General features: G+C 47.2%; 1 protein-coding gene across 1 annotated transcript in view; it reads left to right on the top strand.

Annotated features, from left to right (window-relative positions):
• The first annotated feature begins 1,257 nt into the window (after window positions 1-1,257).
• The window catches only part of CYFIP1 (cytoplasmic FMR1 interacting protein 1), a 95,785-nt gene continuing 73,747 nt past the window's right edge, over window positions 1,258-23,295 (top strand). Inside the window, 1 exon segment of the mRNA XM_082395473.1 lies at window positions 1,258-1,379. The gene's annotated coding sequence lies outside the window, so the exon portion shown is untranslated.

Genomic DNA, 23,295 nt, shown 5'->3' with positions numbered 1-23,295 from the left:
GTCCCCTGCATTGGCAGGCGGATTCTTAACCACTGCGCCACCAGGGAAGCCCGGATTTTTAAAAATTGCTTATTTTTTATTAATTGCTCTAGGGATTATGATATTTAAAAATTATCACAATATACCTTGAATTTGTATTTCAGCACTTCACCTACAATATAAAAAAACAGGAAAACAAACAAACAAAAACAAACAAAAACCCAAAAAAACCCAACCCTTCGGAATCTAACTTTGAGACTCAGCCCTGGGCAGAGAGATGCAGTATTTCTGCTGATTGAAAATGTGTGGGCTGGCTGGGAACCACAAAGTCACTCAAAACCCATGTTTTGTAGGAGTGTGAGGGACCTCCAGGAGCTTCTAGAAAAAGTGGTCTCTGAATATTTAGACAACTGGTAGATTCTGGTTTAGTCAGGATCCATTTGCTGCAACTTTTTGCATCATCTGGGGGACAGCCAGGAGGTAATCAAACTTCTTGTGGTTTTCAGTACCCGCTGCCCATCTTTATTGCTCTCCCTTACAACTCGGCGGGGTGGGAGGGGCGGGGGGGAGAGTGTAGTTTAGGGACATTTTTCTCCTAAGCATGTTTGTGACAAGCTCACTCCACTCAGCGATTCCATAAGACGTGTTATTTGGCCTCTCAAGATTGTGTTTTGGGGCTAGTTCGTCAGGACTTCTTGTCAGCCATTCCCACAAGCCAGCGCACGCCTTTGCCCCCGGCTCAGAGGGGAGATGCGATCACTGCAGGGGCCATACTGGGTCATTTTCTCCCAGCTGGCTCGGTTCCGGCGGCGTGTCCCAGTCGCACCCGGCTCCAGCCCGCGGAGCGCAGGTGTGCGCACCTCCTCCCTGGCTGTGGGGCGCCAGGCCAGCCCGCCTGGGTGTCCCCCCAAGTCCCTTCTGCAGCTCATCTCACCCGCCGCCCTGACTCTGTGGAGCCCCGGGACAGGGTGCGCACCCCCCGCTCTTTTTACGGCCCAAACCGGGCAGCTTCCACGGAGAAGCCCCCGCCACCCCCCCCACCCCCCCCCACCGCGGTCCCAGGCAGAGCTGAGGTCGCCGAAGCCGGCAGGTGGCCCTGGAGGCTCTCTTCCCTGGGGAGCATTTTCTGCGGCCGGAGGGGAGCGCGGCCCGGCACAGTGCCGGGCAGCGGGGTCGGAGAAAGGAGCTAGGCGTGGAGGAGCGGCTGGACTGGGCTGGGGAAGGAGCGCGGAGGGAGGAGCGCCGGGAGGAAGGGGCCGAGCCGGGAGAGCCCCCGCCCCGGGAGGAAGGGGAGGAGGCCGGGTGTTTCCTGGCGCATTCCCGACCCGCCTCGGTGACTCATTCGGCCGGGAAACTCCCAGGGCCCGCCCGGGACCCCGGAGCCGCCGCCGCGGACCAAGGTGAGGGACGCTGCCGCCTCCGCCCCACCCCGCCGCGCAGGTGGGATCCGGACCTCGCTCGAAACCCGGCCGGGAGGGAGCTGGAAGGCGGCGGTGCCGGGCCGGGGCCCCGCGAGCGGCCGGGACTTGGACCTCGGCCGCGCGGCCTCCCCGGCTGCGCCGCCTCCCAGGATGGCCCTGGCCACCGCGCTCCGGCCCGGGAGTCGCGGACCCCTGCCCCAGCGCCCCCGGCACGTAGCGAAGCTCCAGTGCGGACGGGGTACATTGGGGTTTTGCAGTTATTGTTGGAAAGCAAGGAGCAGGCTGTTTGCGCTGAGGTCGTGCTTTGTGCCCCTCGCTGAGGGAAGGAGGGAGACTCTGGCCGAGCGAGACGATTTTGCAGATTCTTGGAGAGAGGAGTTTGGGGCTTTGTTAAGGAGCCGGGATTGTTACTTGGGCAGCGCGGTTCTGTACAGCCAGACTAAATTGTGTATTTCAAGCCTGAAATGCGTGCTCCTAATTCGCAGCGCTTGGTGGGCGGGAGAAAAGGGCGGAAGAGTAATTTGGCAGTGGGGCTTAAGGAGCGTTTTCTAAGCCGAGAGAGGTGTCCGGACCACGTCCACTCTAGTGTCAGGTCTGAACGGCAGGATAGCGTTGCTTATGAAGCCCCGTGTTGGACGGTCTGCGCCTCTGTAGGAGACCTGGGAGTTTCCCTTTACAGGAGAGGAGGGTGCTGTGCGCCTCGCCGCACAGTGTTTGGCCGAAGCTGGTGAGCCGGGGGTATTTCTTGGCCGTTTTCGACGTGATTCCGTCAATGATCCGTGATTGAATCAGCAGTGATTCCCCTTGCCTAGCTCAGGTTGCTGTTCTTGACAACTCACCAGCGGCTCCAGCGGCTCGGGGCTCGTGCTGGAAGATCTTGCCCGGGCCGCTCGGCTGGGGCGCCGGCCTGTGACGGTGCGCGCCGGTGCCTGCCGTCCCTTCTCCCTGAAGGCCGGCCCTTCGAGGTTTTCCGAGTAAAGCGCAGATCTACGCGCACGGAGCCCGAAGAAAACAATCAGGGCCACGGCAGGTTTGCGTTTGTGGGAATTCAGTTAGGAAGGTGGTGCCAACGCTGCCTTCGCGCAGCGGCATCATCTCTGTGCCAGAGGCGAACCAGGGAAATGTGGTGGCAGACATTTCCTGTGTTAATACATACATTTGTGTGCTCATAGGTCGCCCAAAGAAAAGTTACTCCCCAAGTGTTTTTGTTTTGTATGTGTGTTTACTTAAATTTATTTTTAAGTTGACACATAGTAAGATTCACTTTGTGGGGTACAGTTCAGTGAGTTTTAACAAATGCTTAGTGTAGTGTGACTACCACCACAGTCAAGATACAGAACAGTTTTATCACCCCCCTGAACTCCTTGTTGCTGTCCCTTTGTAGGCAACCCCATTCCCAACTCCTGACCCCTGATCTGTTCTCCATTCCTACAGTTGTGCTTTTTCCAGAATGTCATATGTGGTTTTTGAGTCTGGTTAGTTCACTTAGCATAATGCGTTTGCGATTCATCCAAACTCTAGTTTGTCCCTGGAGTAAAGACATTAAAGTTTAAAACTTGTACCACTAGGATACAACCTGAGCCATTCAAATAACACTTTTAAGTCATGAGAAAAATTACAGAACTTCAGCTTATTAAAAAATTCAAATAGTACTCCACTACATATACTAAAAGTGAAATTCCCTCAGTACTTCTATCTTGGTATGTAGCCTTTTCTGTGCATACACATAGGTTTTGTTTGTGTGTGTTCTTTTTGTAACATAATGAGATTATACTGCATGTAGCATTATACTTTTTCACTTAATGATCTTGGATTATTTAAAGATGTTGGAAATCTTAACATGTTGGCACATACAGTATATATACACATGGATAGCCTTCATTCCTTTTAATGGCTGTATATAGTGTAGATGCACCACAATTTATTGAATCAACCACCTGTTAATTGACATTGTTATTTTACGTTTGTCACCCCCATAGTCAATGCTTGTGTGTATATCTTTATGTATATACTCAAGTTTATCGTTCTGGAAGTAAATTAGGGTCTAAATAATAGCTAACATTCCTTGAGTACTTACTTTGCTCCAGCATCGTTCTAAGCCAGGGCTACTTTTCCGGTAAAGGTCCAGATAGTGACTACTTACGGCTTTGCAGGCCGTATGGTCTCTGTCACAGCCTCCCCAGTTCCACTGTTGCAGCACAAGTTGGCACAGACAGTCTGTAATGAATGAGTATGGCTGTGCCCCAGTAGGACTTTGCTTGTAGAAGCAGACCGCGGACTGTAGTTCGCTAACTCCTGAGTGCTCTACATACTAATTATTCTCATGACCCTCAGAGGTGGGTGCAATTATTACTCCCACTTTATGGATGAGGAAACTGACCAGGAGATGAAGTATGTGTCTAAAGTTACATGCCTGGTAAGTGGCAGAGCCAGACTTTGAATCTAGCCATCTGACTGCACACTCGTAAGTTAAAAATTAGAAAGAAACTGCCAGTAATGCCTTCTGCAAAATGTTAGACCCTGGGACCTGACCCTCACACACCTATTGAATCACTTACCTGCGATTTTTTGAAGGCACTGTGCTTGCTCAGGTACCACTCCAGGAGCACCTGCCTCCACTCCCCAGGTGGGCCAGTGTTCCCTCAGCCCCTCTCACTGTGTGACAGTCTGTGTCCTGGCTTTTGATCTGCGTTTCACTAGCACCAGTTTATAGAGGAGTCAGCTCAGTCAGTGCCTGGGGCTGCCCACTAGCCAGTGGGAAGAAAGATACACTTTGGCAGGTGAGATCAAGTTGGGTCCTGGCAAATCTACTGCTTTGACTTGTTGATGTCTGCTATATGTTCACCTGAGCCCCGGTGGGTATGTTGCTTGGACTACCTTCGACCATTTTTCTTCTTTGGTATCGTGGGAAAAGCACCTATTAGGTTGTGATGAAGATCAAATGAGGTAATATATATAGGAAATGTACTGTATAAGGGGCTGTTACTATTCGTGCTATGTTTTCTAAAGCTTTTGTATAACTAACCAGTCCTAGCTACTCATTGTTTTTGCAACCAAAATAAGTATAGCATGGGTTAACTACGTCTATGTAATTTAAAAACTTTATTTTAGCCAGGGCAATAAGGTCAGAAAAATAAATAAAAGGCAGATTGGAAAGAGAAAATAAAATTGTGCCTTTTTGCAGATGGTATCTACATAGAAAATCCAAGGAATCTATGAAAAAACTATTAGAACTAGTAAGTGAAGTTTAACAAGGTCACAAAATACAGTCAACACATGTAAGTCAATCTTATTCTATATACGAGCAATGTGCAATTAGAAAGTTAAATTTTAAAAAATACCATTTTCAGCAGCTTCAAAAAATCAAATACTTACATATAAATTTAATAAACCACATGCAGGATCTATATGCTGAAAACTACAAAATGCTGATGAATGAATCAAAGATCATGTAAATAAATGGAGAGGCACATTGTGGTCATGGGTTGGAACACTCAACATAGTAAAGATGTCAGTTCTCTCCAAATTGATCTATTGATTTAACACAATTCCAATCAAATACTGCAGCAAAAAAAATTTTAACTTAATTGACGTACAATGTACGTACTATAAAATTTACCTACTTCAAGTGGGCAGTGATTTTTAGTAGATTTACGGAATTGGGCAGCAGCACCATAACCCAGTTTTGGAACATACGAATCACCCCAGTAAAATCGCGCATGACCTTTCACAGTTAATCACCATTCGTAGGCCCTGTTCCAGCTAATCACTAATTTGCTTTCTTTTATAGATTTGCCATTTCTGGACGTTTAACATAAACGAAAGTGTACAATTTGTGGTCTTTATGTGTGGCTTCCTTCATGTAGTATAATGTTTTTGGAGTTTATCCCTGTTCTAGTATGTACCAGCATTTCATTCCTTTTTGTTGCATTGTGTTCCATTGTATGGATATATCACATTTTGTTTAACCATTCATTAGTTCCATTTTTTGCCTGTTATGAATAACTGCTGCTATGAAGACTCATGTGCAAGTCTTCACGTGGGCATATGTTGTAATGTCTTTTGGATAGAAATCTAGAAGTGTCCTTGCTGGGTCATAAGATATTTTTGTTTATTAGAAGTCTCAGAAGGATGCTTTTATAGATAAAAGACAAACTGACTCTAAAATTTATATGAAGGGGAAAATAAACTGGAATATCTGAAAAAAATGATTAAAAACAAAAATAAATTGGGGAAATCACCTAACCTGATTTTTTTTTTACTATAATAAAATATAAATAACCCAAAGTTTACCATTTTAACCATTTTAAGTGTACAGTTTAGTAGCATTAAGTTGTACAGCCATTACCACTATCCATCCCCTAAACTTTGTCTTCATCCCAAACTGAACCTCTGCACTTATTTATTTCTTTATTTTATTGCAGTATAGTTGATGTACAATGTTTCAGGTGTACAGCAAAGTGATTCTGTTTTATATATATACACATATATATGTACACATATATATACATACATACACACATCTGTTCTTTTTCAGATTTTTTTCCATTATAAGTTATTATAAGATATTGAATATAGTTCCCTGTGTTATACAGTAGGTCCTTGTTAATCTATTTTATATATAATCGTATCTGTTAATCTCAAATTCCCAATTTATCCCTCCCCCCACTTCCCCTTTGGTAACCATAAGTTTGTTTTCTATGTCTGTGTCTGCACCCACTTAAACACTCACTCCCCATTCCCTTATTCCTCCAGCTCTTGGTAGCAACAGTTCTACTTCCTGTCTATGAACATGACTATTCCAGACACCAATTAAGCATTGCCATGAACATGGTAATTCAATGTTTAATTTCTTTGAGCAGTTGTCATACTGTTCTCCATAGCAGCTTCACTAGCCTTTCTGTGTACCAGCGATGCACAAGGGTTCCAGTTTCTTCACATCCTCACCAACACTTGTTATTTTCTGGGTTTTTTTTTTTATTTTTTTTAAATAATAACCACCCTAATGGGTGTGAAGTAGTATCTCATTCTGGTTTTGATTTGCATTTCCCTAATGCTTAATGGTGTCGATCATCTCTTCATGTACTTATTTGCCACTTGTGTATCTTCTTTAGAGAAATGTCTATTCAAATCCTTTGTCCATTTTTTAATCATGTTGTTTGTTTTTTTTAGTGTTGAGTTGTAGGAATTCTTTATATATTTTGGATAACAATCCCTTATCAGATATATGATTTGCAAATATTTTCTCCCATTCTGTGAGTTATCTTTTCATTCTCTTGATAGTGTCCTTGGGTGCACAAAGATGTTTAATTTTCGTGTCCAGTTTATCTACTTTTTCTTTTGTTGCTAGTGCTTTTGGTGTCATATCCAAGAAATCATTGCCAAATCCAGTGTCATGAAGATTTTCTCATATGTTTTCTTCTAAGAGTTTTATAATTTTAGCTCTTCTGTTTAGGTTTTTTGTTCATTTGAGTTAATTTGTATATATAGTGTATGGTCCAATTTAATTCTTTTGCATGTGGATATCCAGTTTTCCCAGCACCATTTGTTAAAAAGACTGTCCTTTCTTCAGTGAATGGTCTTGACACCCTTGTTGAAAATCATTTGACCATATACACAAGGGTTTATTTCTGGGCTCTTTATTGTTTCATTGGTCAGTGTGTCAGTCTTTATGCCAGTACCACACTATTTTGATTACTGTAGCTTTATAGTAAGTTTTGAAATCAGTAAATGTGAGACCTCCAGCTTTGTTGTTCTTTTTCCAGATTGTTTTTGCTATTCTGGGTCTTTTGAGATTCCATATTAATCTTAAGGTGGGTTTTTCTATTTTTGCAAAAAATGCTTTTGGAGTTTTGAAGGGGATTACATTGAATCAGTAGATGGCTTTGGATTATATTGTAAATTTTTTTTTTTTTTGGCTGCCCCACGTGGCTTGCGGGATCTTAGTTCCCTGACTAGGGATCAAACCCAGGCCACTGGCAGTGAGAATGCGGCGTCCTAACCACTGGACTGCCAGGGAATTCCCTATACTGTCATCTTAATAATATTAAGTCTTCCAGTTCATGAACATAGAATATCTTTCCATTTATTTGTGTCTTTAATTTCTTTCAGCAGTGTTTTGTGATTTTAAAAAGTATTTATTTTGGCTGCGCCGGGTCTTATTTGCGGCATGCAGATCTTCGTTGCGGCATGCATGCGGGATCTAGTTCCCTGACCAGGGATCGAACCCAGGCCCCCTGCATTGGGAGCACAGAGTCTTAACCACTGGACCACTAGGGAAGTCTATGTTTTGTAATTTTTAGTGTATGAATCATTCACCTCCTTGGTTAAATATATTCTTTTTTTTTGGTTGTGTTGGGTCTTCATTGTGGCGTGTGGGTTTTCTTTCTCTAGTTGCAGCTCACGGGCTCCAAAGACCCTGGGCTCTGTAGTTTGCAGCACGTGGGCTCTTGTCGAGGCCCGCGAGCTCAATAGTTGTGGCGCCCAGGCTTAGCTGCCCCGCGGCATGTGGGATCTTAGTTCCCCGACCAGGGGACCCCTGCTTTGGAAGGCGGATTCGTTACCACTGGACCACCAGGGAAGTTCCTAAATTTATTCTTAAGTTTTTTTTCTTTTTGATGCTCTTGTAAATGGAATTGTTTCTTAATATTCTTTTTGAAATGTTCATTGCTAATGTATAGAAATGCAGCTGATTTTTATGTGTTGCTTTTGTATCCTGCAGCTTTGCTTAATTCATTTATTAGCTGTAACAGGTTTTTTCGTAAAATCTTTAGGATTTTCTACATATAGGATCATGTTCTTTGTGGTTTCATGTATTCTGAGGTTGTTTCATTAGGTGAATATGTTAATAGTTGTTACATCTCACTGATGGAGTGATCATTTTGTCATAACGTTTCTAGTAACAATTTTTGTTTTCAAGTCTATTTTGTCTAATATTTATCTAATATTAGTATAGCTACTTCTGGCCACTTTTGGTTTCTCTTTGCATGTTATATCTTTTCCCATCCTTTTCGTTTCACCCCCCCTGTATCTTTGAATTTAAAATTTGTCTCACAGCATGTTTTTTTTTTTTTAAGTATTTATTTATTTATTTATGGCTGTGTTGGGTCTTCATTTCTGTGAGAGGGCTTTCTCTAGTTGTGGCAAGTGGGGGCCACTCTTCATCGCGGTGCGCGGGCCTCTCCTGTTGCGGAGCACAGGCTCCAGAGGCGTAGACTCAGTAATCGTGGCTCATGGGCCCAGCTCACAGCATGTTTTTTTAATCCATTCTATTAATGTCTGCCTTTTGATTGTCTACTCCATTTACACTTAATGCAGATAACTTATATGGTAGGATTTACATTTGCCATTTTGTTATTTGTTCTTTTTATATCTGGAAACCCTTTGGCCATAAGTGAGGGGCTTAGGGACAGAGCTTACACTCTGTAGGAGCCAGTAGAGAACCTAGCACCATGAATGGGGCTTAAACATGGCAGCTCTGGCCTGAATTCAGGCTATCTAATAAGATTTCAGAGCACTCCAGGGATAAGATTTGCATTTATATGAACTTTCTGTGTTAAAGGCCTCTCAGACCATGGTCTCAAGGACATAGGGATGTGTTTTTTACCTTTGTGTTGGTTTGAGCCTGGTGTGCACTTGTGCTGTTCAGCAGAAGCTCGTTGAGCATTCATTTACCTGGCTGTGCCCCCGTCCAACTTCATCATGACTGCCTCACCTCCACACAAGGCTGTGGGGACAGAAATCACAGGCCTTGAACTGTGGCTTTCACATCTTTTAGTTGTGAGTAAGACAAATGGACGGTGAAAGCTACTGTGACTTTTGAAACAAGCATATTTGTGATTTGTATTTATATCTCAGATACTTCACTCGCCAAGGTTGTCAGGCCCTGTTCTTCACTTGCTCTTGGGGGAATTTTGTTCCACAAGAGAGGAAAAACCAATGCCTAGAGAGCCGTGAGTTTCATCTTGGAACCTGATTTGACAGCCAGAATTTTACGTTCAGAGCTAGCATGGCCATTCCTTGTGCCTGTGTTGTCCTGGCCAGGACTGGGGTGGCAGGGGGAGGGTGGGCGATGATTCATCCTTGAAGATACTCACAGAAGAAGGTACACTTTGCTCTGAAGAACCACACCGCCCCAGGTCAGAAGTGGTGATGAGGATTTGCATTATATTTAAATCCCTATCTAAAGCTTGACCTACTCAAGCTGTTCCATTTTAAAGAATTTTCGTCTTTTTCCACAAATCCTGCTTGGAAGGACCAGTCTCCATAAAACCAATGAGCTTTGAAACCACCTGGACTCTTGATTCATTGGGGTTGTCTGTCCCCAGGGGTCATGGAATAACTAAGTGTGTTAAATCAAGCAGACCTGTGCATGTGCATGATAATTGCACAGATTCTGGAGAGTAAAGTTTTGCTCCTGCCCTGGAGACCACGCTGATAATGGTTTTGTACATGCAAGTTGGGTTTCCTCCTTTGCTTTGATTGAGGTGTGTGTGTGTGTGTATTAGTCAGGGTTCTCCAGAGAAACAGAACCAATAGAGTATGTTTATATATATAGAGAGAGATTTATTTTAAGGAATTGGCTCCCGTGATTGTGGAGGCTGGCAATTCTGAATTCGGAGTAGGCAGGCTGAGACCCAGGAAGAGTTGATGTTGCAGCTTGAGTCCAAAGGCCCTCTGGGGGCAGAATTCAAATCCAAAGAGGACCTCGGTTTTTTCTCTTAAGGTCTTCAACTGTTTGGACGGGGCCCACCCACACTATGGAGGGTTATCGGCTTTACTCAGAGTGTGCCCATTTAAATGTAAATCACACCTAAGAAATACCTGCACAGCAACATCTAGACTAATGTTTGACCAAAAACTGGATTATACCATAGCATAGTCAAGGAGACACATAGAATTAATCATCATAGGGGGTAGTTTTTATTTTTTATTTATTTATTTATTTATTTTTTTTATGGCTGTGTTGGGTCTTCGTTTCTGTGCGAGGGCTTTCTCTAGTGGCAAGCGGGGGCCACTCTTCATCGCGGTGCGCGGGCCTCTCACTATCGCGGCCTCTCTTGTTGCGGAGCACAGGCTCCAGACGCGCAGGCTCAGTAACTGGCTCACGGGCCCAGCTGCTCTGCGGCATGTGGGGTCTTCCCAGACCAGGGCTCGAACCCGTGTCCCCTGCATTGGCAGTCAGGCTCTCAACCGCTGCGCCACCAGGGAAGCCCTTTATTTTGTATTTTAATTTGCATTTTAGATAGTTGCCTCCTCCAACAAAGATTGGCTTTAAGGTAAGGTAAGCCCCATGCAAAGGGTGGAAAGGGATTGGGGGGGTGTGGAATCCCTGCGCTCTGGAACTGCCAACTGAGCCAGGGAAGAATCAACACTGCCTACCCTCCCTCCACCAGGAAGAGGGAACACGTCCTTCCGCATGTCACTGCCAGACCCTGCACACAAGCTCTGAGAGGCTGTGACCCTCTCAGTGGCCGCAGATGGCCCCAGGTACACCAGAGGTGGATAGAGCAGTTCGTTCACTCCGGGAAGCCTCTGCCAGGACGGCCGAGGTCTGGGGCAGCTGCCACGGAAGATGTGACTTCCTGCCCTGCACTTCTGTGTGACCCTGAGCCGGGTTCTCTGTGTATCACCTGGACTCCAGTGGCACGTTTTGGGCTAACCCCACAGGTTGTGTGGAATCGGTTGTGACTCTGGAAGGGCTCTTGAGAAGCTCCTGGAACTCTCCGTTGTCTTGATTCTGCCTTGAGGTCATGGCAGGAGGGAAAATGTGCTGTATTATAGGGCCTCTGGGGTGTGACTCAGCCTAGGGGTCCTCCCAGACTGGGGCAGAGGCAGCCTGGGTGCTGCGGCGCTGTGGGCCTCGGCTCGTCGTGCGAAGACACAGCCGTGCGTGCCCTTCCTGCGGACTCCGAGCGTGACAGGCTCGAGTTCCTTCCGAGTTCTCCCTTTTCCCGAAGGTCAGGTGCATTTCGGCAGAGGTAGCCCCCGTTGTGTTTTGCACAGGCGTGTTTAGGGAACTCTGCGCCTCAGGAGCTTGTGATTGGCTTTACAGCGACTGGGGCGTGCACGCTGCTGGACAGCCCCCCTGGCTCCCCCCGAGGGCCCAGCTTCCGCCCGCTGGGGACACGCGCGTCGCCATCCGTCCCAGGTCCCCTAGCCGCGGTCGGGCCAGGCCGCCTTCATACTCCTGCACGGCTCTCCGGGACTTACAGCCGACCGGTTCCCTGCTTTTTCCCGGCCTTCTGCCCCTTCTGCCCCTTCAGCCGGCAGCTCCCAGGAAGGGGCGGGGGAGGGCAGCGCCCACGGACGCACCACGGCCCGGCGGCAGCCCCAGCTGATGCTCCCGAGCGCCTCAGGTTGCTTGAAGAAGTTTAAGTAAATTATGTTCACTCATCAGTATGTCTCCTTTCGTCTTTTATCTGCTTCTTTATTAGCTTCCCCCGCCCTCCCGCGCACACACACACACACACACACACACACACACACAAGGGCAGAGGTGATTTTGGGAATCGCAGCATTTCAGGGCCCAGCCATTGCCGACTGCTCACTCCATCCCTAAAAGGTCTCCGTGCGTGTGCCCCGGTGGGTGTGTCTGTCCACACGCGCTGGATAAGGCATGAGGTGCGCACAGTCCGTAATAGCTAGAGAGCTTGCAAAGACGTGGGAGGCAGGTTTGTCTGTATGTTTGCTAGGGCTCCTGCATCAAGGTACCACAGACTGAGGGGCTTAAACGATGGATATTTATTTCCTTGCGGTTCTGGAGGCTGGAAGTCCAAGACCAAGGTGTCAGCAGCGTTGGTTCTCTCTGAGGCCTCTGTCCCTGGCATGTAGATGGCCACCTTCCCACTGTGTCTTCACATGGTCTTCCTTCTGTGCCTGTGTGTGTCCTGATCTCCCCTTCTTGTAAAGGGCACCAGTCACATTGGATTAGGACCCACCCTATAAGCTCATTTTACTAATTACCTCTGTACATCTCCAAATATAGTCATTCTGAGGTACTAAGAGTTCGGACCCGGAAGGGGGACACAATTCAGCCCCTAGCAGTTCATTTAGTTGCAGTGATGAGGTGCCTGTGAGCCACTGGTTCTTGCTGCTCCTTGAGGACCTGGCAAGGAGGCGGGAGAAGATGTGTAGCTATCAGGGAGGCTTAGTTCCTCGTCCTCGCGAGGCAGAAATACAGACACTCCAGCGTTTTCTTCTATCGCTTCAAAGGATTATATGGTCCACGCTGTGTCGGAGACTACTGCCCTAAAACATTTTCTCAAAATGTGGGCCAGAGACTCCAACCTCAGAATCAAGAGGTGCGTGTGGGCCGGGCATTAAACATGCAGGTGCCCCCGGCACTCAGCTCCACCAGGTCGGGACAAGGTGTGAGAGTGAACATTTGCGCCAAGTATCTCTGGTGATTGTTTTAGTTACCGCCAGCTCATACCCCAGCTCCTGGGGGTGCTGGACAGGAGGAGCCCACTTTCAGGATTTTATGGTACTCTAAAAGTACAGGCAGACATCATTTAATTGCTCTTTGCTTTAGTGCATTTCCCAGATAGTGCGTTTTTTACAAACTGAAAGTTTGTGGTGACCCTACATCAAGCAAGTCTGTTGGTGCCATTTTTCCTTCAGCATTTGCTAACTTCATGTCTTTGTGTCACATTTTGGTAATTCTTGCAATATTTTAAACTTTTAAATTATTTTTATATTTGTTATGGTGATCTATGGTCAGTGATCTTTGATGTTACTATGACTTGCTGCAGGCTCAGATGATGGTTAGCATTTTTTAGCAATAACATTTTTTAGTTAAGGTATGTACATTGTTTTTGTCTTTTGAAGAGATAACCATTATTTAGTCTCTCGATGCCAAGTAATTCTGAGCCGCTTTTACATTACCACAATGGCATGCTTTTCAAAACACATTTCTAGCACCCTTATTATTTTCCCTCCAGTATTGTCATCAAATACTCCTGGTTGACATTCCTATGGGACTCTTGGCCTGTCGTCTCTGCTATCACAGGGGAACCCCACACATTATTTCCAACTCAAGAGCAATACTAAAATACAGTGAATTTCCAGTCTTGATAAATACCACTGTCAAAAATACAGTCTTGAATTTCTTGTGCACAATGTTAAATAAAAATATTCTACTATTTACTTAAAAGCATGGCAGAGTTTGAATGGTGGCAAAAGGGATATGGGACATTTGGGGCAGCAGCAGCATGAATCAATCACATAGTAGAGAATGATAATAAAAACACTAGCTAGTAGTTATTAAGCACTTTTGTGTATTAGCCACTATTATTTAGACCAAGTCTGTACATTGTTTTTTAAGAAATAATGCTATTGCACACTTAATAGACTACAGTATAGTGTAAACATAACTTTATATGGTCTGGGAAACCAAAAACCTTTATTTGCTTTATTGTGATGGTCTGTAACTGAACCCGCAGTATCGCTGAGGTATGCGTGTACTCACCATATCAGCTTTGTAGTAGCCTGAAAATGTTTGTTTGCAAAAACTCTTACCTCTTGACGACTTTTTAATTACCACAGGGAAAAAAAAAAAATGTAGACAATTAGAACTATTCAGGGGGCTTCCCTGGTGGTGCAGTGGTTAAGAATCCGCCTGCCAATGCAGGGGACACGGGTTCGAGCCCTGGTCTGGGAAGATCCCACATGCCACGGAGCAACTAAGCCCGTGCGCCACAACTACTGAGCCTGTGCTCTAGAGCCCGTGAGCCACAACTACTGAGCCCATGTGCCACAACTACGGAAGCCCGCGTGCCTAGAGCCCATGCTCCACAACGAGAGAAGCCACCACAATGAGAAGCCCACGCACTGCAACGAAGAGTAGCCCCCGCTCTCCGCAACTAGGCACAGCAACGAACACCCAACACAGCCAAAAATAAATAAATAAAATAAATAAATTTATTTAAAAAAAAAGAACTATTCAGGAAGGAACTTTAAATAGGTGGCCTTAGGGCCCGGTGGCTACAGGCAGAGCTACTAGCTGCTGCCTCACCCCCAATCACTGACAAGGCAGTGATTACACATTCTAGCTCAGCCTGAAACCTGAAATCTCATATATATGTATATTAAACTGTTCGTTGTGGGCAATTCCTTAATGTACAGAGGCACGGAAAATATTGAATAGTATATGAACCCTCAACAGTGGTCTGGGCTCACCTGTAACCCCTGCCCACACTGTGCTGTTGTGAAGCAAGTCCCAGGAGCACTGTCTCATCTGAGTCATAAACACTTCATTCAGTACATGTCTCCAAGAGAGAGGAGTTCTACTTAAAAACATAACTGCTCTTGGAGTTTTGCTGCTTTTTTCTGGGCCAGAGGTGGAAATGGTTTTGCATTTTTTAAGACCTCTCGCTATTTTGTATAAGCTGGTTTCTTCAGATCCTAAAAATCTGGGAAGTGTAAAATTATTAAGTAATTGAAGCTAAACATTTGGAGTGTATATATATTCTAAACAAGGCCAACCATTCTGCAGTGGTCTGAAGCATTTGATTATAGAACGAAAATGATCGCTGCCGAGGGCTGACTTGCCTGAGGACGTGTGGTCCCTGGCCCAGATCTCCGACAGGTCTGTCAGAAGCGTTCTTTAGGAGTGCAGGACTCTGGGCAGACAACAGGGATTTCCAAGGCAGTTGCTCTGATTGGAAAGATGCGTTTCACTCTGAGGTGGACGCAGGTGTGTAACCTGCTCTGTGTCACAGCAGAGAGGAGCCACCGAAACACCTGCAGTCACGGACACAGATCTGTTTTCAACATTTTTCATTCCCTTTCCCTATGTTCACAAAAAGTTTTCAGAGAGATATTCCATTTTTTACTCTTTTTAAATAATTTCAACCTTACAAAAATTGCAAAAATAAAAATACAAAGAACACACGACAAAACTCTTTTACATCAATTTGAGGCCCTTTATCCCCCAGTGCCTGTGTGTATTTCCTAAGGATAAGGATATTCTCTTACATACCCACAGAACAATTACCAACTCTGGCCCTTTATAGAAAATGTTTGCTAATCCCTGTCCTAGAGAATCCATTGCACATATTAATGTGCAAGAATTTTCCTCACAGTTTACAATAACAAACACCCTGTTATAGGGAGCTTCAGGAGACAGCACACAGACTGATTCATTCGCTCAGTGGAATAGTATACATCTGTCAAAACAGCACTTCAGAGCAGCATGTGACAGTGTGTGGATGCTCTTAGTAATAGCAGTGAAAAAAGTAAGTCAGACAATTACGTATATTGATAGCATAATACCCCTTTTATAAAGACTGAATTTTAAAAGTGCCTTTTTGAAAATATGTATAGATGAGGTGCAACTTGTACAAAAGAAGGCAGGATATTGATGGCCAGGTGGGATTTGCTGTATATCACAGGCAGGACCCTAGCTTTTGTTGTGGATGGTGGTTCACCTGTCTTTATGACATCATTTTAACATAACAAGGTGAGAACAGGCCAGGGTCTAGGAACCATTATGCATCTGAGGTCCAACAAAAAAATTCCTAACATCAATCAGTTACTGAACTTTTTATGGATCTCAATATTACTTTCAAGTTAATTCTTTGAGATTACCTGCTGCCTCAGAACTGTTTCTCAGATGGGCAATTGTTTGACTTCTGACAGAGGGTCAGCAGTTTGCTCAGACGGGGGCTGTGCGTTAGAAACTGCTCCCTTCCCTGGTTGGGGCTGGCACAGTTCTTCCTACTTGGTACATTTATAAGTGAAAGAGGGAATTCCAAAGGCAAAAGGCTGAAAAGTTGATATGGTAAAAATTTTAAACTGAGATTTCAAAGAAAAAAGTAAGTGACATAAGAAGGCAAGTAGTGTGACCTGGGAAAAATTTTTGTAGCAACTTTCACACAGTTTTAATGTCTTTAATAAAGAGGTATAGTTGAGTACTTGACATTGATGAGGAAAATACCGAGATTTCAAAGGACAAAATAACAAGAAAACAAACCAAGCTGGCAAGTCACAAAAGAAAAAAAAAAATGGGTCACTGTATAAAAATATGTTCAACTTTAATAGGAATAAAAGTAACGCAAATTAAAAGAACATTTAGATGCGGTTCCACTTATTAAATTGTAAAATTGCAAGTGATCCCTGGATGCTGTGATGAGGTGCCGTGCTGGTGTCTGTGGGGCCCTGTGGGAGGGCACCTCACCTGAATCCACCTGTCGCTTTTTAAAAATTGAGAAATAATTGACATACATTATATCAGTTTCAGGTATAATGATTTGATATATGGAATATTGTGAAACGATCACCACAGCATGTCTAGTTAACATCCATCACCTTACATAGTCACAAAAAATTTTTTCTCTTGTGATGAGAACTTTTAAGATCTGTTTTCTTAGCGGCCTTCAAATATGCAATACAGTATTATTAACTGTAGTCACCATGCTGTACATTACATCCCCATGACTTATTTATAACTGGGAGTTTGTACCTTTTGACCACCTTCACCCAGTTCTCCCACTCCCTGCGTCTCACACCACCAAGCTATTCTCTGTATCTATGAGTTTTGTTTCCTTCCTTCCTCCCTCCCTTCCTCCCTCCCTTCCTCCCTCCCTTCCTCCCTCCCTTCCTTCCTCCCTTCCTTCCTCCCTCCCTTCCCTCCCTCCCTCCCTCCCTCCCTCCCTCCCTTCCTGCCTTCCTTCCTGCCTTTCTTTTTAAGATTCGACATACAAGTGAGATCATACAGTATTTGTCTTGCTCTGCCTAACTTATTTCACTTAGCATAATACATGTCTTGGCTACTGTAAATAATACTACAGTGAACATGGGGTGCAGATATCTTTTTGAATTAGTGATTTTGTTTCCTTTGGATAAATGGCCAGAAGTGGGATTGATGGATCATCTCCTGCAGCTGTGAAGACATTCATGAGATTTAAGAATCCCCTCCTGGGATGTGCTGCCGAGGAAGTCATCTGGAAACACCATCGTCCCTCGCTATCCGCCGGGGGTTGGTTCCAGGAGCTCCCGTGGATACCAAAATCCACGGATGCTCAAGTCACTTATATAAGATGGAAGTTGTACCGTGAATACAGACAGTCCACCGTATCCCCAGGTTTTGCATCTGTGGATACAGAGGACCGATTAGACGGGAATTTTCTGCCCGGATATGGTCATCTTAGGCTTTTCTCTAGAAGGTAAAAATTTGTTAAAGGGCTCACACGAAGGGAAGGCTTAGAAGGACTGCTGGGTCGGAGTTCTTGGTGAGCATTGACGAGGCTGTGTAAGCAAGGACGAGGCCGCCTTCCAGTATGGAGTGGCGCTGGCGATGGAGCCTGGGCAGGCAGCGTCTGGGTCTGTGTGCGGGGGGCCAGGCCTTCCCTGCGGTGAGCTGGGGAGGTGTCCGCCCCTGGCAGGCCTGTGTGCAGGCTCAGTCTCCCTCTTTCTGGGGCAGGAAGCGGCCCCGGTGTCACGGTGGATGGGGAGCCCAGCCTAGTCGGGAGGTTGGTGGCACCCTCTCCATGGTGTGACCACCCCCCAGTGCCAGAGACCGCCGAGCTTGCCTCCATCCTGGAAAGAACACGCTGATCTGCTACTGTCATCTCCCCTCGTGTCTTAAACATGCACTGGATTCTGTGTGAAAGATGAAGGCCACCGCAGTCACTAGTAGACCAGAGGGATCCCAGACCGTGGGGGAAAACAACGCCCCCCCCCGCCCCCCAGGAGAACCCACCCCGTCCCAACCTCCATCCCACAGCAGTGCGTCCGGCTCCGTGGGGCTCACCTGTGTGCTTGGTGCGTGGCCGCGGCAGCTGTGGAGCATTTCCGTCCCCCAGGGACCCGCTGGGGGTGGCGGGAGTGGCAGGGTGCAGCGCAGAGGTGTCAGGCTGGGCCCGTGTGGGCGCTGCACACTGCGAGGGACTGAGACTTTACTCTGGAATCCTAGGTCCATTTCCGTCTTTTGTTGATTGATTTATATTTGCATCAGGTTCATTTTTCATACAAATCTCAGGAGGCATCCCAGTTCGTAAAATAAACACAGGGCTACTCTGCCTTGCCATCGTGGGGCACCCCAGAGTTCCAGGGAACATGGTTTGAGAACCACAGCTGTAAGCATATAAGCAGGAGAACGACAGGATCAGAGTCCTAGTTTAAAAGGAATGAAAAAGGAGCATGGCAGGCTTGAGGGCGGCATAGGAGCTCTGGGTTGGGAAGAGGCCGGGCAGGCCACCCGGGGAGGAGGCATTCAGGAGGCAGAGACACCGCTGTGTCTTGGGAAGACCCTGTCCCAGGTCTGCAGACTGAGGCTGAGGGGGCGGGAGAGCAGTGTCAGGAGGGAGGGGCTGACAAGACTCAAGACTCCTCTGCGGGCTCTGTCTCAGACTTCACCTATTGTCATGATTTTCAAGCAAACTTGATTTTTGTTTTTCTGTTGATGCAGCAATTGATTTGAGGTAATTGCAGAAGAGACCAGTGCTGCTTTCGAGAATGGAATTTAAAATTTTTGTGCAGTTGCATTTCTTCAGTAGTAAAGCTGGGCAGAAGATGGTGTTTGTTTTTTAATTTTGAAGTTTTTGCCTAGAGATCATAGCAGCCCCATTCTCTCTCCCCACCCCACTTAATCTGGGGAAAGAGGCTGGAGTTGGAAAAACATGTTGTTTTAAAATGCGGGAGAGCAAGGCACAGTTGAATAAAGTATGCTTCTCTTCCTCAGATGATTTATTTCACATGTGAACAGATTGCACAAAAAATTGGATGTTTGTACTTTTCTGGGAAGTACTGTTATTTGTATATATAGAAGAGGAAGAAAATCAATGTGCGTCTTGTGCATGTTAGCAGAAACATTTCGTAGTTTGTTGTGGTTTGGTTATGCTGTGGGGTTTGACAAGTGAAATACTGTCAAGTTGTAAAGTAAAAAAATATTACAAGTTTGGAGATGCTGGGGAGACCCTCTTTCCAGAAAAAACACCCTCGTGGCTCAGGTCACGTGGGCTTGAAGGGTGGCACTGACACACAGGCAGTGCTCTCACTGTGGTGCCACAGTCAGGACGTCTGGAGGGGCTTCTGAACCATGAGTTCTGCATTTTCCCTCCTGTGGTTTTGCCATGTTTTGCAACCTTGGTGTCGAGCTGCCTTGGCAGTTCTATTTTAAAGCCTACTGGGCCTGTGCAGAATGCCTGCTTGCTGGCTCTTGGCTGGGATGCACCCTCACTTAGCTTTGCGTCTGACCCCGGGCCCCGTCTGTGCTGGACGCCATCCCTACCTGCGTATGGCGCTCACACAGCCTCCTGCCCGCCCTGCCCTGTCTGTCTGGCCCAGCATGCCCCCTGGTCTCCAGTTCCTGGCCCATGGGTTGGTGTCCCCCCGCTGCAGCCCTTTCTCGGGGCATCGAGTTGCCAGCTCCCGCTGCCTGACCCTCCAGGGCCTCAGGGTCAATTTTTAGTCCCATTTATGAGCTGGGTCCACATCCTACCCCCGCCCCGAGTCTGGTTCCCAGCCCCCCAAAGCCTACTGTTTATTAATAGGCACATACCTAGTGTAACAGTTTTAATTTCATTTCTGTTTTCATGGACAGTAAATTAAGACCTTGCCTTGACGAAAGTTACAGATTCTCTGAAACTATGTGCCAAGTTCTTTTATGGGTGTGTAAGACCAGTTGGATTTAAATGCTTGATTTGTGGAAGATTTAAATTCAGCTGCTTTTGGGAAGAGAAGTAACCAGAAACCGAGTTTGCTTGCTTAACTGCTTATGTTTTGAGCTGTTTCTCGTAGTGTTTTTAACCCAGCCTTCTACATGGTCGCCCTCCTCAAGCTGACGTCCCTTCACCACTGGGCTCCACCTTTTTTGCTATTTATTTATATTCTTGGTCTTTGTTTTTACCTTATCCGCTGATAGATGAATGTTCTCTTCCAAATACATGCAAGTTATTCAACCAGAAAGTGTTTTAGCTGTTTTTTGTTTCCGGAGCAGTACTAGAGGTATATAGACGGTCATAGAAAAGAAATACATCTCCACGGTGATAGAAGTTTATCCTCTAATCTGGCGAAACACAAGGCCCCCCTCCGTGGCCCACGTCCTGTGCCAGGCCGGTCCCCACAGGCGGTGCGGACTGAGGTTGTCTGGGCCTGGAGGAGGCCTTGTGTGTGGGTGGCAGAGGTGCATCAAGGGTCTGAACCAGGCCTGGACCCTTCAGGAGTGGATGCCTCCGAACGCTGCACTCTCTGGGGCCTTCACAGGGAGTCTGGACCGTGGGCTCCCGAGGGCACCCCTCCTCACTACCCCCACCATCTGTCCTTGCGCCTCACCTTTTTGACGTCCATCTCCTAAGGCACCTTTCTCGTCTTGCTCCTTTGTTTCATCTTGTCTCTGCAGCCAGTGTTCCGATGGGGAGCCTGTGTCCTCCCAGTGATACTGGCTTATTGAAAACACACACACACACACACACATACTTTTTTTCTCTTTTCCTTTTAATCTCTTGGTGCCACCCATGCTACCAGGTTGAAAATTAGTCTCTCTCCGCTTTAATTTCTATTAATTCTCTGCAGCCTAGCCTAAGTGTTCTTTTTTTCTTTTTTAAAATTGTTGAATTATGTAAAGACTCGTTGTCTATTATTACCTTTTAATTGAACTGCCAGCAAACGGAGGAGCCTTCCCTTTCGTCCTGCCCAGAAACAGGGAAAACGATCAGATCATGCTCATTCAACGACAAAAGTTCTGTTATCTGCTGTTCTTGGTTTTGAAGTGTGTGGTGACAGCTGTGATTCACACAAACCGTCCTACCTTCTCCCTGGGCTGCTCACCGCAGCCCTTCCCCATCCCCAACGCCGTTCTCTCGACCCCAGCAGCTGGTCTGGGGTTCGGGCTCTCGCTGCCCCTCTCCTGCCCTCAGGCCTGGCCGGCTTCTCTACCGCTGTAATCTGCCTGTGTCCTTGGCCCAGGTGCACGCGGCGCCTGGCGCTGGGGTCCCGTTGGCTCTGCCCCTGCTCTGTGGCTGTGCGGCTCTGTGCCTTGCTCTGATCATCTGTCAGAGTGTGATGACCCCACCCTGAGGGTGACCGTGAGGATGACTTGTTGGGAAGTTGTAGGGTGATCTAGGCTGAGGGGTGGACGGTGCCATGTTGGGGAGAAAGGGGGGCAGCAGCCATGGGGTCTCTAGCCCGGCACTGGGAACCTTGACCTCCTGCCCACCTGAGGTTGCTTGACCCCCATCTGTGGTCCCCTGAGCCCACTTGGGGTTCTCTGATGCCTGCCTGTGGTGGCCGCCTGAGGTTCAAAGGGTGCCTGCCTTGGGCCTTAGCTCTGGTCACACATCGGCTCCAAATCCAGGAAGGGTGCCCCCAGCTCGCTCTGCTTGTGAGCTACGCCAGAAGCATCGTCTAGGTGCTGGTCCTGGGTGGAGTGGGGTTGGTGCCGCTCCATGCAGGGGTCCGTGTCATGGCAGGAGAGGGGAGGTCCCCTTACGGAGGCAGGATTTCGAAGACCCGGCCCTGCACAGAACTGAGCCTGAGTTTCGGTTGCAAGATGGTGTGTCAGCGGAGTCAGAAGAGGCCCCTGGGCCCCGGGAGCCCCTCACCCAAGGGCAGGGGGCGGGGAGCATAGGAGGAGGAAGCAGCTGGGCCCGGGGTCTCGCTGGCTGTGAGTGTTGCGTGTCACAGCACAGCATCCCTGCATCTCGGCCCTACCGGGGAAACTCGCCCACTCTCCGCCTCTCCAGCTCACAGGCATGGGCTCACCGTCCGAGTGCCAGGGCCCTGCCGTGGGGCCCCAGGACACTGCCAGTTAAAGGAACAAGCAGGGTGGGTGAAGTGCTACCAGCTCAGAGCTCTGGCTTCCCGCTTGCCCACCCTACCTGTGGGGAACTGTCCAGAGCACGCATGTCCCCTGAGCCCTGGGGATCCCCGAGTCAGGGACACTCCAGCAGCAGCAAAGTGAGATCAGCATGTCTTTTTTTTTTTTTTTTTTTTTGGCTGCACCACGTGGCATGCAGGATCTTAGTCCCCCTACCAGGGATCGAACCCGTGCCCCCTGCAGTGGGAGCACGGAGTCTTAACCACTGGACCGCCAGGGAAGTCCCAGTGTGTCCTTTTTTGAAATCTTTATTTTAAAAACTCGTAAACTTGCAAAATAAATTAGTTGATAGCTTGTTAAAAGGCAGTTCCACTGACATATTTAAATTCATTTTTATAACTTGACAAGCCGTAGGGATCAGAAACGGGGTTAGGAACTGCTGCTGAAAGAAATCAATCAAGGAAGAAAAAGCCAGGCTTTTATGTTGTTGGGTGGACAACGTCTGTTTGCATTTGTTTCACCCCCAGGGGGAGGAAGGATGGGTGTGGGGGGCGGGTCACAGACCAGAAGTGCTGATGCTGGTACTTTCAGACTGAGGCCCGAGTGGGTCAGCTGGTTTTTGCTCCCAGCAGTCTTTTTCTGCATCGAGCCTGTATTGTTTTATGATCAGAAAAACACCAGCACGGGGATGGTTTTCGTGGCCAGTCAGCGGAAGGGTGTAGGGACCCTGTCTGGGAGATTCTGCTCTACCTGATCTTGGCTGTGTTAGTCTGGGCAGCTCAGGCAGACTCCCTCACAGCGCTGGAGGCTGGAAGTTTGAGATCAAGGTGTCGGCAGGGTTGCTTCCCTCCGAGGCGCCTCTCCTTGGCTTGCAGACGGCCGCCTTCTCGCCGTGTCCTCACGTGGCCTCCCCTCTGTGCCTGTGGTCACATGCCACCCTGCCGTGACCAGGCCCCAAGCCGTGGAGCCGTATGAGCTCCTTTGAGCTGAGCCAGAGGAGACAGAAATGTAATCGAGTTGTTAAACCGTAAACTCCCGCATGGCAGCACGGGCAGGTTTGAGTGCGTTCCAAATGTGTTACATTAGTTACACTCTTGGGCTTTGGCACCAGTGGAAGCCCGCTGCAAAGGCGTGTGG

The sequence above is a fragment of the Balaenoptera borealis genome, assembly GCF_965194805.1.
Source record: "Balaenoptera borealis genome assembly, chromosome: 6".
Classification (NCBI taxonomy): Eukaryota; Metazoa; Chordata; class Mammalia; order Artiodactyla; family Balaenopteridae; genus Balaenoptera; species Balaenoptera borealis.
This window is presented reverse-complemented; position numbering and strand designations above follow the sequence as displayed.